This window comes from Ixodes scapularis, unplaced genomic scaffold (genome assembly GCF_016920785.2).
Source record: "Ixodes scapularis isolate PalLabHiFi unplaced genomic scaffold, ASM1692078v2 PGA_scaffold11__112_contigs__length_91849675, whole genome shotgun sequence".
In the NCBI taxonomy this organism is placed as follows: domain Eukaryota; kingdom Metazoa; phylum Arthropoda; class Arachnida; order Ixodida; family Ixodidae; genus Ixodes; species Ixodes scapularis.
In genome coordinates, this window is record NW_024609837.1 from 6,255,024 (window position 1) to 6,271,272 (window position 16,249).

A 16,249-nucleotide genomic window follows, 5' to 3' on the forward strand; every position below is an offset into this window, starting at 1 on the left:
GAATCGCAAATACTAATCGGCGTTTTTGTTTTTTTTTCGATCGCCATAGATTTAAATTTAAGAGTTTACACTTTCTTTAGCGGCCCCCTCGGTTTCCCATTCAAGTCCTAGTTTCATCCTTAATCTTTTCGCGCCTGGTTTCCAAGACCTCTTTTAGCTTTGCTACGATTTCCGACACTTCGAGAGACATTTCAGCTCCGTTTTGGTTTAGTCGATAGACGTCGCGTGGGCAGTGGAAGCAGAGTAAATGAGCACAAAATTAACTTTGTTTGCACTGCAATGCCGAGGTCTCTTTCTGTGCTTTGGCGTTCCTCAACGTCAAAGTGCAGACGACAAACACACTTTGGCGTTGAGCAAACGTAATTCTCTCGAGATGAGGAGTTTGATTGCCGTGCTTTCAGCCGGCATGTTCATTTCGCCCCAAGTCCTTCATCACAAGCTTCTACCCTTCGTGCTTGGCACTTGACAGATTACGGTCCAAAAGTGTCGAATCTTCAGTTACTTTTTTTTAAATGTTAATTAACTCTTTTTTCGGTTTATTTTTTTATTTTGATATCAGGTTTGTTTGCTTGATACATTACAGCCGAACGAATCCGACCTCGCGTTTTCTTGTTTTCTTTTTGTGTTTAATTTCGCTCTTCGGCATTTTTTAATTTTTTTATTTCGATTAGTTTAGTTATTTCACATTGAAAGTGAAGGCCGCATGCTTTCGCCTTGCACTGTTCATACAGACATGAATGTTAAACAATATGAGCGATTATATCAAGCTTGTATAGGATCGCGAGCGCATTGTTCGCGTGACGCGTGCAAAACCGTATACAAAAACAAAAATTTCGAGCATAATTTACGTTACTGGCTCGCAAGAGTAAAGTTTAAAAAATGTGTACCGTGTCTGTTGTCCTAAACTGCAGTTACACCGGTTTTCAGGAAAGTACAGCAGTCTTACCAGAAGCTCATTGAAAGCTTTTGGTAAGACTGCTGTATTTTCTTGAGAACCGTTATAACTGCAGTTTAGAACAACATGCATGGTACAAATGAGAACTTGAAAGCAAATCCGTAGGGAGCTGCTTACGTAACCTTCGGCACTCAGCCCGAGGTTTTTAAAGAGTTTTTCTTTCGGCTTCAAGAAGAACACAAAAATACCTGCAAATGTAGGTTGGACTAGAGGCGTTAAAGGGATGCTGAACCGAAATCTGGGTTCCACAAAACACGGCGGCCAAAAGCGTGCAACGGGATGCTACAAACACCAAAATATCAGCCATACAACGAAATCTCGAACGGATGACCGTATTTTTCAAAAAAAAAAAAAAAGGAGGCGCATTTGACAGATATGTTTACGTCTTGTTTCTCCGAGAAGGAGAGGGAACGACCTCGCGTCTTCTCCGCCTGGTCGACTTGAGGGGGCGAAGCGAAGAGAGGAGGAAACTCGGTATATTGACGTCACGCGCCTCGTCGGCCTGGTTCAATCTCGACCTCTTTGTCCAAAAGTGCGGCCGTTCATTCGAGATATCGCCTTACGAGTAGTGTTGTAGGGATTGTAGCGTCCCAGCCTACACCTCCTGCATAGTTTTTTTTTTTTTTTTTTTAAATCCAAATTTCGGTTCAACGTCCCTTTAACTCTTCGAGGGTCACGTCTGAGCATATTCGTCCGCATTCCCCTGTGGTTTCATTCTCGGTTTATTCACCGCCCCTCCCAACTAAACTTTTTTTTTTCTTTTTCTTTTTTTTGTAGCCGCTTGCATGAGCAAGCGATAAAAATACTGTTTTATTTAGAAATGGCAATTTTTGATGGCATGTATTCAAATTCAGTTTCTCTGCTAGATTAACAGAAAAAATTTACGTCACGTGACCTCAAAAGCAGTTCAGTTTCCCCAGCTAAATTTAGCGGGGGAAATGACGTCAAATGTCTTGGTGTCACGTCACCTATGAACCAATTCAATTCCCCGTTAAATAAAGCGGGAAATTGGACGTCAAGTGACCTTACCCGCAATTCAGTTCCCCGTTAAATTTAGCGAGAACAGTGACGTCACGTGACCTCAACAGCAAAATTCAATTCCCTGCTAAATTTAGTGGCAAAATTGACGTCACGGGACCTCAACACCACTTCAGTTTCCCCAAAAATTTAGCGAGGAAAATGACGTCACATGACTTGGTGTCACGCCACCTATGAACAAATTCAGTTTCTCCGATAGATTTAGCTGGAAAATTGGCGTTACGTGCGGAGAAGGACGAGGGGAAGGGGAAGGTACGGAGGACAAGGAGTAGTAGCAAGGGGGAGGAGGAGGGGTAGGAGGAGTAGGGAGGAGGACAATGGGAGAGGAGCAGAAAAAGAGGAGGTTGGGAGGAGGAAAAGAGGAGGAGGAAAGGGGAGGACGAGGAGCAGGGTAGGAGGACAGGAGGACGGGAGAAGGAGAGGAATTAAGAGGGGAGAAGAGGGTACACAGGAGGAGGAGAAGGTACATACCTTTCCTACTGTACCCTCCCCTCCTCATCCTCAAAAGCTGCACTCTAATTTCGCGTTACAGAAATTCGTAAACGTCTTTCTTTTCTTTTTTGAGGCGGGTTCTGTTTGAGTAAGCTTCTTTTCGTGTTTCGGAATGGCGAATCTATGTCATTTAACCTCGCGCTTCATGGTGAACACTAGGTGTCTAGGAAATACGAAAAAAACACGGTATTCCACGACTGCGAAACCAGGGAAGTCACAGTTACGAATAAACGAAGGCCGAGTAATGCCGCTCAAAAAGGTGGCTGCAGGGAGCAAGGTGGAAGTGCCACTGCAAAGCACCACGTCTAGAAAACGGTATGGTAAATTTGTCATAAGTTGTAGGCACGCAACCGTCCATGAACTTTCTGTCCATACAATAATAGTATGTCCTTTATAAATAAATATTCTTCACGGAACATGGTACGGTGTTACTGAGACTAAAATCTGCAGCTGACGTGCAGGTCAAAACAAAAAAACAAAAAAAAAACCCCGACGTTTAAAGGGAAATTGATCCACATAAATACGGTAATGTTAAGAGCCGTAGGTAATGTATGGGTCGTAATCATCGGAGTCCTCGCCGTCGAGGCTAAGTGCCCAGGGAGTAAGCGCGCTCGATCGCAAGTGGCTGGTGGTGCGTTCCCGACGCAAGAGAGCAATCAATTTCGCGTAATACGAGGCTGCAAATAGCCAATTAGCTGCGGCCTAACCTGACCGCTTCTCGCCGTTCGTCTCGCCCAATGAATCCTGCCAGAGTAATTCGAGGTTTTCGTGCAGCGGTTAACACAAATAACTCCAGGACGGATCGTCATGGAAGTGGCAGGAGGAGGCAAACTCGCGAGGCAAAAGTTTTGTGGCGGGTTAATTGTACGGAAGTACGTTGCTCGAGTAGACGACGCAACGAGGGGAGGCTCAATTAAGAGCGCGATTCCATAAGTACGTCAATAGTGACAGATGGGCCAGTTGGTACATGACTTATTTTCACAAAATGCGCCGCAAGACAAGGACAGAGTAAGTGACACAACACGAAGCGCTACTTTCAACTGAATGTTTATTGAAAACGTGCGGAAAAGGGTACGTGGGCCAAACGGGCAGATGCGTTAATGAAAGAACGAGAGAGCACGCGCTATCAGTAAGGAATTCCCCCTCGGGCGATTTAGCTATTCATTGCGACAGATGCCCTTGGCGCCCCGGAATTGGGAAAAACAAAACTTCTGGGAAAGCCGAGAAGTGAAATCTCGAGAGAGATGTTCGAGTCATTTAACATTAGAATGCAGAGGCATGACAAGTGCATTAGTGCCCCGTCAGTGCATCTGACAGACAAAGAATTTGAATTCTTACTTGAGAAGCCCGATTGGGGGTATATAAATAGTGTGTTTTCAATAAACATTCAGTTGAAAGTAGCGCTTCGTGTTGTGTCACTTACTCTGTCCTTGTCTTGCGGCGCATTTTGTGAAAATAAGCCATAAGTACGCCCTGCATCATTCGCGGTGACAACGGTGGACTATGAGACCACTGTGCAAGTGGTCTTGATTTCTATGCACTCAGGGCGCAAACTGCAGGGGACCCAGTGCGTGACTTGCTCCGAGACGAAGGGTCGGCACTCGGGGTTCACTACTGTTACGTGTGCATCTTCCAAGCTGTGTAACTGAGGCTGGGGTGTGTTGCTGCTTGTATCGTCTTCGCACAATGTGCAGAACTGTGCTCAGTGGTCTTTTACATAAATCATCTTTTTAACCCCCGTAAATAAATAAATAAATAAATCAGGGCAGTGTTTGGGCTCTTCGCAAAGCTTTGCAGTGGGCGCAACGTGAAAAAAAAGGAGTTTGAATTAAAGGCTTAACTCGGATGGCTGATTTTCTTCAGCGTCTAGTATTTTAACGAGCCTTATACACGATAAGCCCAAATTTTACCTGAAATTTTATATTCTTTCTCACGTGAACACGGTCATAAATTATCGCAAAAAAACAACAACAAAAATAAATGTTTACTCGAATGATTGTTTTAACGTGCTACAGGATGATTACTTCATTAATAGTCAAAAATATGTTACATAGGCAAACTTCAATAACTCAATTAGAACGAAACAGAACAAATGTATTGTGCCTTATCATTTTCATGCAGACCCTTTCAAAAACATGTCTTGTCTCCGTTGTTAAATGCGTCGATCAATAGAACTGCCAAACAACGAATGGTGTAAATAGTCGTGTGGTTTTATTGATAACATTTTTTTGTATATTTTATACATCTGCCAACCTGCCTTGACCTGGCTGGCACTGCGTCAAAAGTAAATAAACTCAAAAATAAATAAATATTACAGCATGGTTGACAGAATGTCTGTACACTTTTTGGTGATTTTGTATAAGATTGTTCTCTGGATTTTTTGTAGCCATGTCTCCACAGAAAAAAAAGCTGTAGGTTTTCTGTTGACTCCGCTTTGCAATTTTCCTACTGACTTCCTGTTGACAGTGTCCTGGAAAAGTCTGCAGAAGGTTTCGTTGCTTCGCGTTGAACAGTTCACTTCGCGCATAAAACGCCGCAAGGCGGACAGCACCGCGACCACACGCCCAGTGTTGCCGACTCTTCTTTCTTACTCGCTGGTCAACTACCAAAAATATATTTCCGGTTAAACGATGAGCAGTAACGTCCGACGTCTTGTGGCTAGTGATCTGTCTAAAAGCCAATCTACCCCGAGTCCCTAATAGCGGTCAGGCTCTTTAAATCGACAGCAAAAATCGGTTTCTTAACCTGTCGCGTTCCGATTTCGTGCAGCGTTGGCCACAGGTGATGCATTTTTTCTATTAAATTTTTAAAGAGCAACCTTACCTGAGGAAAAAGTAAAAAAAGAAAGAAGGCTTAACTTCTTGGGAAAACGCAGCGAAGCCACCAGTCTTCAAACCATTGGGAGCCCTATAGTTTGAAAACCGGTGGCGTCGCTGCGTTTCCATAGGAGTTAAGCCTTCTTTCTTTGTTTTACTTGTTTCTCAGGTAAGTTCACTCTGTGCGAACTTTACAGAAAAAATGCACCACCTGTTTTTGCGGCCGATTTAAAGAGCCTGACCGCTATTTGAAACACGCGGTAAAACCAAAAAAAAAAAAAAATGCGCCAACTTTGAACGTTATTGAATCCTTATTGCTGTACTCTGAATTCCAATACCTGTTTCGAAACAGTAAAAAGTGCCGAAATACCACTCAATAAGGAAGGCCGCCCCGTTTTATATCCCCCATTGTGCGAGTGTTCAAGTAGTTTCTTTGTTGTTCTTCGGATCGTGGCTGGTTTAAATATGGCAGGTGCTTGCGAACCAGTCTGCCATTGTGTGGCACTTCGGGAAGTCGCCCAGGGGCGCTACCAGCGGCTCATCCTGTAAAGTACCTTCATACGCACAAACATACATCGAGGTACGTTACTTGATCGTCGCGCTCATCAAACAAAAACAAAAAAATAAAGCACGTTTGATTCATATAATGTTTAAAAGATGAAATACCGGCAAAGGTGTGCAGATTTAAACCCGTTCCACATTGTGCGGTTCTTCCTACAACGTAGAGGGCCTTAGAGCGATAAACTGGCAGCTGAAGGTGACCCCCAATTGGCCGCCGCCATGTTCCACATTCTTGACCACTATATACATGTGACCTTATAGTTCTAGGTATCGATTTTAACGAACTACCACGCACAAAAAATTGCTTATTGATCTTTAATAACAGTACCGACGAGATAAGTTATGATTCCTTTGTTTTAAGTCCAAATGTGCTTTAACGACAAAATCTCGGGCAGCTTCGCAATGCCTCCGCTAGATGTTGTCAGCCGCGGTGCTGTATTCTGGGTTTTTATCGGAGCTAATCACTAATCACTGGGGATAACGGTATTGAAGAGATAGTTTATCAATTTTTGCACAGCAATCGGAATACAAATGTCGGCTCAGTTCTGCGTAGAAGCCTCAGGATTCGGTACGGTCACGTGTCTAGTAGTCAAAATAGTATGACATGGCGGCAGCCAAGTGGGGGTCATTTTTGCCTGGTAAACGGCGTACCAGTTTATCGCTCTAGCGCCTCTACCTCGTTGCGTTCTACTTACGATTTTCTTAATTTTCGGTCGCAACGTCGCTCATGCAGAAAAAAAAATGCAGCGAACGGTGGCTGAAGCATAGCGGCTTGAATGCGTATGCGACCGATCCGTTTACGGCGTGCTCAAATTTCATTTCATTTCATTTTATTACCTTAAAGACCCCGTTAGGGGTATTACATAAGGGGTGGGTTACATATAAAAGTATTTTTAACAGACATTCATGTCGGAAGGTGGTTGACGACTGTCTCCATGGATACGGACGGACATGTGATGGCGGCGACGTGGTGGGGAAGGCTGTTCCAGTCTGCTGCTGCTTGAGAAAAAAAGGAGGCTAAAAAAGTAGTAGTGCGGGCACGTGGGAGTGTTACTTGAAGCCCTTACAAAAATGATCAATGAGTTTCAATTGACTTTCTATTGTGTTCGTATAGAGTCAATTGAAACTCGATATAAACTCAGTGTCTAATGAGTTTGACCATTAGAAACTCAATTTTGATTCTATTGAATTTACTCATTAGGAATGCAATTGAGTTCGATCATTAGAAACTCAATATCAATTCTATTGAATTTACTCAATAGGAATGCGATTGAGTTTGGTCATAAGAAACTCAATTTCGATTCTATTGAATTAACTCAATAGGAATGCAATTGAGACTGATCATAAGAAACTCAATATCGATTCTATTGACTTTACTCACTAGGAATGCAATTGAGTTTGATCATTAGAAACTCAATATCAATTCCATTGAATTTACTCAATAGGAATGCGATTGAGTTTGGTCATAAGAAACTCAATTTAGATTCTATTGAATTTACTCATTAGGAATGCAATTGAGACTGCTCATAAAAAACTCAATATCGATTCTATTGACTTTACTCACTAGGAATGCAATTGAGTTTGATCATTAGAAACTCCATATAAATTCTATTGAATTTACTCATTAGGAATGCAATTGAGTTTGGTCATAAGAGAGTCAATATCGATTCTCTTGAATTTACTCATTAGGAATGCAATTGAGTTTGGTCGTTTGTGTTCGGTGCACCCGTGTGCACCGAACGATTATTGCTTGTACCAATGTTTTTCTATTAAGGGATAGAGTCCAATGACGTCGAAACACTGTTTATCATCTATGAGACTTTCAAGGAGGAAATAGGAAACTGGGAACCTTAGTAGATGCTGAGGTGGTCACCGGCCAAATGAATACCTTTCTTATGTAGGGTATATAAGGCGGTGGGGTAGTCAAGGGAGTATGATTAGTGGGTTGTGAGTGCTTAGTTACGATGTTTGTGTTCGTTTCCTCTATGTGCTTTGTTTCCTTCATGTTGCACGCTTTAAAGAATTGTGAAAAAAAATTCTCAACCAGAGCAATTTTTTTTAAATGCAGTTGCAATAAATTCTATTGAAGCACGTTGTAATAATTCAATTGAAAGTCAATTGCAATATTTTTATTAAAACTAAATAGCAAAAGTTCTATTGAAACACTATTGCCAAAATTCAATTGAAATGCAATTGCCAAAAAATCAATTAAGACTCAGTGGCCAATAGTCTGGGACGGATCAATAGCGACTCAATAGAAAAAGTCAATTAAGTTTCAATTGAGACTGAATGAGGTCTATTGAGTGAGTCCTTTACACTTTCAATTGAAAGTCAGTTCATTTTTTTGTAAGGGAGTGGATGTATTTAGTTCCTCGATTTCCACCCAATGACGTCGCAGATCGGTGTCATATACGCTGCCGCCCGCAGCGATCCTGGCGGTTGCAAAACAGCGGCCCCTGTTTCGCCTGCAAGTTGTTCCGCAGCTCGACAGACAGTTGACGGAAACTTCTGTAGCCATGAGTATTCACTGGCGGCCATATCCGTGTGCGCGTGTGGACGGCGAGCTTTCGCAGTCCTTTTGGAGCGTGCATTTAGCACCATCAGGGTTGCCGGTCTTAGCAGGCTATTAATGTGAGCTCGTTCTGAGCATGCGCTCTAAACATCGCCCTCAAATATGGCGTACAGTGGATACCTCCTATAGAACGCGGCGACGACAGACACTGCGCGTTCGCTGGTATACTTTGCGCCGGAACTTTATACGAACCAACCGCCAGGATCGCGACGTCCGACAGCATGACGACGTGTTGGGTCCCGTGACGTCATTTGTCCTCCCTCGGGGACCACTTTTAACGCGCGGGCCGTATGGAACGAGCGCCAAACGGACAAGCTGAAGAGGCGCATTTGAGGCATTAGCACAAGTGCGTGCAGCGTCCACGGACTTTCTGCCGCACGAAACCAAAATCTGTAAAGTGCACAGTTGCACCGCTTTCACCTTAAAGCAAACAAATATACAGGACAAAAGACAGCCTGCAAACATGTTCGGGGCACACATGCGGGAAGCACAATATGCTGGTAATATTTCTGGCATCGTGTCTGTAGAGACGTTTCTTTGTACGATGCATGACCATTGTGGCAGCGGCTTCATGAATGTGCAGAAAGGGTTTTAGAGTGCGGCCGCCGGTGCTTTCGCGCAGTCGAGGAGCTTCCTTAAACTGGGCCGCGAGTTTGGTGGCGTGTTCGTTTCACCGTCGTTTCAAAAATCCCGTCCAACTCGGCTACCGATACGGATATCATATACCTCAAATTCCACCCACTCTTCGAGACATCCTGCACCAGATATCACGGCATGTGATGCTAAACAAGAAAAAAAATCCCTATGACGATGATTATCGAACGACTATATCCATGGCTGCGTTCTTTTCTTCGTACCTATTTTTTTCTCACCCTTTTGTGCCCCATTCTAGATCGAACAAACGCAAAACAAACAAGCGAGAGAAATTTTCAAAGAACTTAAGAAGCGAACAAACAAATAACGTCGCTATTATCAATTTTAAAGCAAGCACACCCTAAACAAATGCTTGTAAGAACGACATATCGCCATTTTTGGAAAATTCAAAGAGCCCCATTACACGCAAGACATTAAAGGGGCGACGCAACATTTTTTTTTTTACTTTGCGCAAATACCGCTTAAAACGGATCCCTGACTTTAATGACCCATAAAACACGCCTTCGTTTTTCACCCCACGCAATAGGAGTTCAAGAAAAAATTAAAGAAAAACGAGCACCGTTCACCCCTTTTAAACAGCCCCTTTAAACCGATCTTACAATGCTTGGGCTTCTGACATAAATGAAGTCAAGTAGACATGGTTTCCTACATCCACTTCATCCCATTCAAACAAAACAACTTATTTTATCGTTATTTGTTCTCTGGATTCGCATGTTGACTTAAGTCTTTGGTCATTTTTCTCGTCTTTTTTATTATCTCCTAAACTCCAAAAATGAGCATTTCCTTCGACAAAATGACAACTTCTATCTCTCTTCAACGACCAAGATACAACGTTCCATCACACCCTTCCCCGCAACCAATTTTAATACGAGTGAAACATCTGTGCTTCAACCCAACAACAGGATTGAAACCAAGGGAATCAGCGTGACTTTCAATAGTTCTTTTCGCGAAAGTCTTTTTTATTTATTCGTTTACTTATTTTTAGCGAATAAAACGCGACATGTAGTTGACAGACGTGACTGTATGCAATATTCTTGTTCCGTTCATATAACACATCTTTCTCGCATATTCAGAGACGAACAAGCATGATTCAGAGCCCCACTGAAGTACTTCCATCAGAACACATAACAATGAACCCACGAAGTCCGTTTACTTCCATCCATTATAATCAATAACACCTGAAGAGCGTGGATAGTCATCGCTAAGCAGCCAATCAGTTAGCTACATTAGGACAGAGAAGAGCCAATCAGAATGCAAGAAACGCGATCGTTACAGGCCACGCACTGTGTTTCTTAAGCCGCATGAGACTACAGTACATGGCATCACATATTACATACATTACAATTTGGGTTCCGTGTTTTCGGTAAATACCGATAAAGCCCGGAAGTTAACCCCATGGACGGTTTTACCAAAACCGGAGAAAACCGAAAAACCTCGAGTTGAAGCTGTACTTGACTAAGAAAAACCAAAGGTACACGGGATGAAAGCCTTTCTTTGCGGTTTCATTTTACGTTAACCCTAAATAGAACGCCCACTGAGATGTCCGTGAGGCTGCTTCAGTCTTTGGAAACACAAACCCTGTCTTGTTTTCTTATCTTCAAGGGACATAGACTCTCTCGTAACTATTCTGGTCAAGCCTCGTTCTCTGAAGTGTGGGAGTTCCCATTCCTGTGTCTTATTTCGTGGAACTTAAGTCGACGATAAACGCCGATTGTTTGTCTGATCCCAGAAATTGACACCGAAAAACACCGAATTTGTGCGGAAAAAATGAACCCCCCAGGATACGGACAAAAGATAAGCAAAAAAAAAAAACAACACGGAACCGTAATTATATAACGTCATAAAATCCTTGTGCACTCCAGAAAACCCTGAAATCCCGTTCAACCATATTAGGCTCAAACTTTGGATCTTAGCCCTTGCATACCAAGTACCCATATCAAACCTGTAAGCCGCTTTTTTTTTTCTTTTTTTTTCTTCCTCGTGCGGCGGTGTAAGAAATCGCCGTCTCCTTCAATATATCTTATGTATCTGTACTGTCATTGCCTCCTTTATACTAGAAAGCCTGTCAAATCGCTAAATAACGTGGCCGATGTAAAGGGGCGCGCGTTGTTTAGAGGGCGAGCGCAGGGGGCCTGTCAGGCAGCGCCAATATTTTCCCCGGCGGTAAAATGCGGAAACACGGACGCGCTTCTTTTTGTTTTGTTTCTTTCGGGAAATAAGAATATTCGTCACAGAACCTCTCCCGTTTCTCCATGCGCCGGTAGCTCGATCCCTTTCGAAGTCTTCTTTCTCTTGATGTTCCCCTCGCCGCGCTCACCCAGCTGACCACGCCTGGGAATGGGCCATGATCTCGGAGCTAATGCAAACATCCACACGCAGATCTGTTTCGCGGAGAGGCCGCAGGACGCCGCGTGGCGCTGGCTCCCTGGTCACCCCAGAAGGGGCTCTGCGCTACCATATCAATAACCGTTCGGCGAATGAACCGTTCGGGAATAAAAGGCAGGGAATGGTCCCCGCCTTTTTTTCTGGCGGCCGGGCGCTCCACGGCTCCGTCAATGAACTCACAGGCTTAAAAGAGTAAAGAAGGCCATGATACTGTTTATGCGCGTACGTATTCGAAACAAAAGGACAACTAGTCAATTTAGAAGAACGCTAGAAAAAGCTAAGGCCATGTTTCCTGTACAAAATGACCACTTAAAGCTGTGTTGTGCCAAAGAAACCTAACCGATATAAAAGGCTATGAGATTTATATCTTCTCCGGTCGTGCGCCTTCCATTTGATGACTGAATAAAGCGGCCCTATACTCCGCTTCCCCTTGGGATGGACCGCAGCGGATGCTAAAGACCCTCTGAGCCAATCCCATACCGCGAACATCTTAGGCGATTCCGCTCTCCGCGCCCCTCCCGAAGGTCACGTGACATTCCCGCGGCACTGGATAGGCTGCGATGGTTCGTAGCCTCCTCAGAGGTCCATCGTAGAGTGAAACGGAGTATAGTTCTGCGTCGGAGAAGTGGCACTTTCATGGGCGCGCGAGATCCCGATTTTGACAGTGCTCCAGGTCGGATAACTGATGACGCAATACCTAACATTTATATATGTGAAAAAGAAGGGAAAAAATAAAGTTCACGAAAAGCCGCACGAAAATTCAAAAAGGACTCCTGAGTGGAGACGGCAAAGAGAAGATTTCTCCCGCATCACGAATGACAAATTCGACAAAAAACAACAACAACAACAAAAAGAATGGAAGAAGGATGAGATCTGAACTGCAAACTATGTTATTCGTTCTTGCTTGCTTGCCATTTGTCGTTTCTGTTTCCTTCTATCACGCTACTCCATCATTGGTTCTTTTATTGCGAAAGCGGCGTTTTGTGCGTTGTATCATCAGCTTCACGCTTTTAGGATGAAGTGGGGCGACTCTGCGTGTATGCTTCTGTGTCAATGTGGCGACGCCGAGCCATTTTGTGTCGCTTCATTTTTTTTTTTTTTTCTTCTTCGTCGAAAGCATTTTAAGCGGCATTCACCTTTCGCCCCCCCCCCCCCCCCTCCCCCCCCCCCCCAAAAAAAAAAAAAATTTAATAATGAAATAAAATAAACAATATACGTTTAGAAAAGGAAACAGCCTGGGTAAGCCACGTATGTCACAAGATGCACTTTTCCCGAAAGATAAAACATTTGAAATTAAAATTTGATTTCGCGCAACGCATTTGTTTTAAAGGGGTAGTGAAACGAAATTTTAGAGCCGATCTTGTTGCATAAATATGGGCTAGGGACAGGCACCACCTCGGAAATGTAAATATTGCGCTGTAAAACACAGGAGAACTAATTTTAAACATAATTAAACGATTTCAAATTCTCATCTGGTGGATGGGGGGAAGTTCTCGTGACATCACTTGTGCCAAAATAGCAGCGCCGTTCTGCGGCAATACGGCGTGCCGGCAGAATTCGCCTAGGCCTGAACGCGTTTGCAAAGCCTTGGCGGAGAAAGCCAAAGCGTAGTTGGCCACAGTGAGCTCGTTCTCGTTGCGGCTCTTTGCACGACACGGCCCGAGCATGCTTCTGGCACGGCCGGTATTAGTTGCTGCGAGTCGCGAGCTGCAATGTTTGAACTACGAGGGTGTCAGCAAGAGCCACGCAAATGCCAAATACCTGTTCACACTCGGAGCGGACACGCGCGTTTGATCGAAGTGCTGGATTCGCTCTGTTAGACCGCGTTTCGGTAAGCGCTTCTGGACCGATCTTTTACGATTGCAACTCGATACTGACATGACACTCGGCAAAGAAAGGTTAGACCGACATCGCGTAGCTCCCACGAACTGCTACAGCTCGACACTGACGTAGCGTCGAGTCAGAATAAAAATGGCATACTAATAACAGAGTGTACGTACATACCGAGTTGCCAAGGTAATCCGTATGGCGTTTATTTGAGCTCTATATCACACAAAACAAGGAGATAGAATCAATGAGAGTCCCTTTTCGACGACAGCGTTCGTCACCGCTGTCTCGGAAAACAAGGAGATCGAGATGACAAGGGGAAAATATTGACCTCTGAAATTTAGTTCAGGGATCAAACTGCTCATCCGGTAAGGGTCGCGCGGGCATATTCCATTCAGCAGGCCAGCCGGTCATGGACAGACGGTCTTGGCCAAGGACCGCCGGAGCAACGGTGCGCCGAGTCGATGTTGCTGCTAGGCCTACTATATTCTGCCGAGCTCGCTCGGTCGGCAGAATCGTGGCTGTTGTAGCTCTTCTCGTGTGGTTGTGGATCCTGCGTTCTTGATCGTCGTGGTCTGTTTTAAGTACTCCTTCTTTTTTTCTTGCTGGTTGAAGTCGGGACGCACGAGAAGAGCACGAAGAAAAATAAATGTCCGTTGGTGGCCGATACCAAGGAACTGAGCGACGCTGTCGGCCTTGTTGATCTGATCGTAAAAAGTGCGTAAGACAGCTTCGGAGCTGTCGTAGGATTCTGTCGTAACCTGCGCAAAGGTTACGACAATTTCGTTTCGAGAGTACGGGTTTTCTCTCAAATTTGTCGTACGCACTTTTTTCGTCGTGAATTCGCTTTGAGAATCCGGCCTCGGAGCTGGTTTTGTCAGTGCTGCCGTGGTTGCCGACTTGCTGTGGTCCCGTGGTGCAGCGTGCGTGCAGCCCTTGCACATCTCAAACGGCCACGTTGTCACAGGTCGTAAATCGTCGACGCGCCACCAAGTGGCAACGCTCGTAACCACAACATTCACGCCGTAGCCTTTCCCGACCGGCACAAGTGACGTCACGAATGCGCCCAATATCCCAAGACGCACCGCGCTCTCCGATGGCCGATTTTTGAGCGCGCGCCCAATCGGGCCCATCAGGGTGAAAAATATAGCCATCCGTTCAAAATACAAACGCGCGATTATGATTTATGAATATCATTGATCATATTGAACCTATTTCTGACCATAATAGGTGTATTTCAAGTTTCGCTTCAGTATCCCTTTAAGATTATATCGTTTGCTCGCGGCAGACAGCACAAATGTGGCTTTTATTAAGAGGTCAACGTCACAGTGACATAACAATATGAGCCACCTTGAAAGTCCACCGGTCCCCCATTGAAGGGAGGGAGAGCAGACAGCTTCTCACGTTCGCGCGTGCATGCATAAGTCTTACGTAATCAATGGATTCATACGTGCAAGTTCATTGCGTTCAAAACTTCTTTGTTCTCAAAGTTGCTATCTAAATTTGGGATTGCGCACAAAGAGTAATTTATTGTGGTTATGAATTTTTTTTGCTTTCGCATAAAAATAGAACCGCCAGGGTAAGAAAAACCTCACGTCTCGCGTCCATGGCCGCGCTTGTTGCCAGGGGCGAACGGCTCCGGACAGTCTCTATGACAGCGATGCACTCTGCTGTTATAGAGGTATACTCAGACGTGGAATTATAGCTTTTATCTGCCTCGATGGGTACACATATTTTTAGAACCACGTAAGAAGAATTTGAGCGTTCGGTGCTGTATGTAAGAGTTATGGCACCATGAGCTGCGTGTTAAGTTTCCACACAACCCACTTCGTCGGAACTGTGAATCCCCGCGTGCATCAGAATCGACGAAAGCTTTGGTTCAGTGGTTGTTCGTAAAAACTGTAACTTTAAATGTTTTGCCAGTGACTGATATTTTCTACTTGTTCTCACTTGTAACTTCACAAAATGTGAATATGTATTGCGTGCGCCTGAAGAACAGGAAGCTTTATCCAGCTATTCCTTACTCGGGTCCCGGGTGCGGTATTATTATGTTGCTCAAGCTCGCGGTCACACTTCCTGTCTCTTAGTTAAAAGCAGAATCACAGCATCCTCTATACTCAAAAAGCCTGGTAGTTCGGAGCCATAGACTATAGTGCCCGGTCGCATATTTGGAGTGCGAGGATCTGGTAGCACAGAGCATCAAGGAGCCATTTCTCGGGGAGCCTGAACGTCAGCGCACAACTTTCGCAGCGGCGAGGACCCGAAACACACTTGTTCTCTCGGGAGAAGTGTGTTTCGGCGTCTCGCCGCAGCGGGGCGCCAGTCACGTGGCTCTCCTTTCATCCGTGGTCTGCCGCTCCACCTTTTCCATTTCGGCGGCCGCTTCTCGTGGCGATCTGCTATGGCAGAATGCTCCGCCCCCGCTCTGAGGACCCGGCCACCTGACGCGGGGGATTCGCATCATGGGCTTTCAAAACTGGGTTCTTTGAAAGCCGGGGAAAAAGGGAGGGCGTTTTCCGCGGGAAATTCGATACGGGGTTTTTGACATCAGGTGCTTTCGTGCACCACCCGCATATTCGAAATGATTCGCGCTGTTCGCGTTCGCGATTTGATTTAAATCCTGGTTCTAGAAGTACCACTGACAACTTATCGAATGAGTGCTCCGGGAGTTCGAGGTGTTTTGAAACAGGTAGATTTGGAAGCATTTTTGCGTAAGATATGTGGGTAATAAAGCGCCTTCTAAATGCCGTTTCAGTTTGTCCAACATATTGCATATTACTGACCCTACGCTCAAGTAAATAGATGACATTCGACGAGTCACGTATCAAATCACCTTTAATTTTCATTGAAAACTGCGAATGCGTGATGCTGGCCGTGCTCGTTTGTTGCATTTTTTTTAGAGACTAGACATTGTGATTTCAAACGGGGCGTGCATTCGTTATGTGGGGC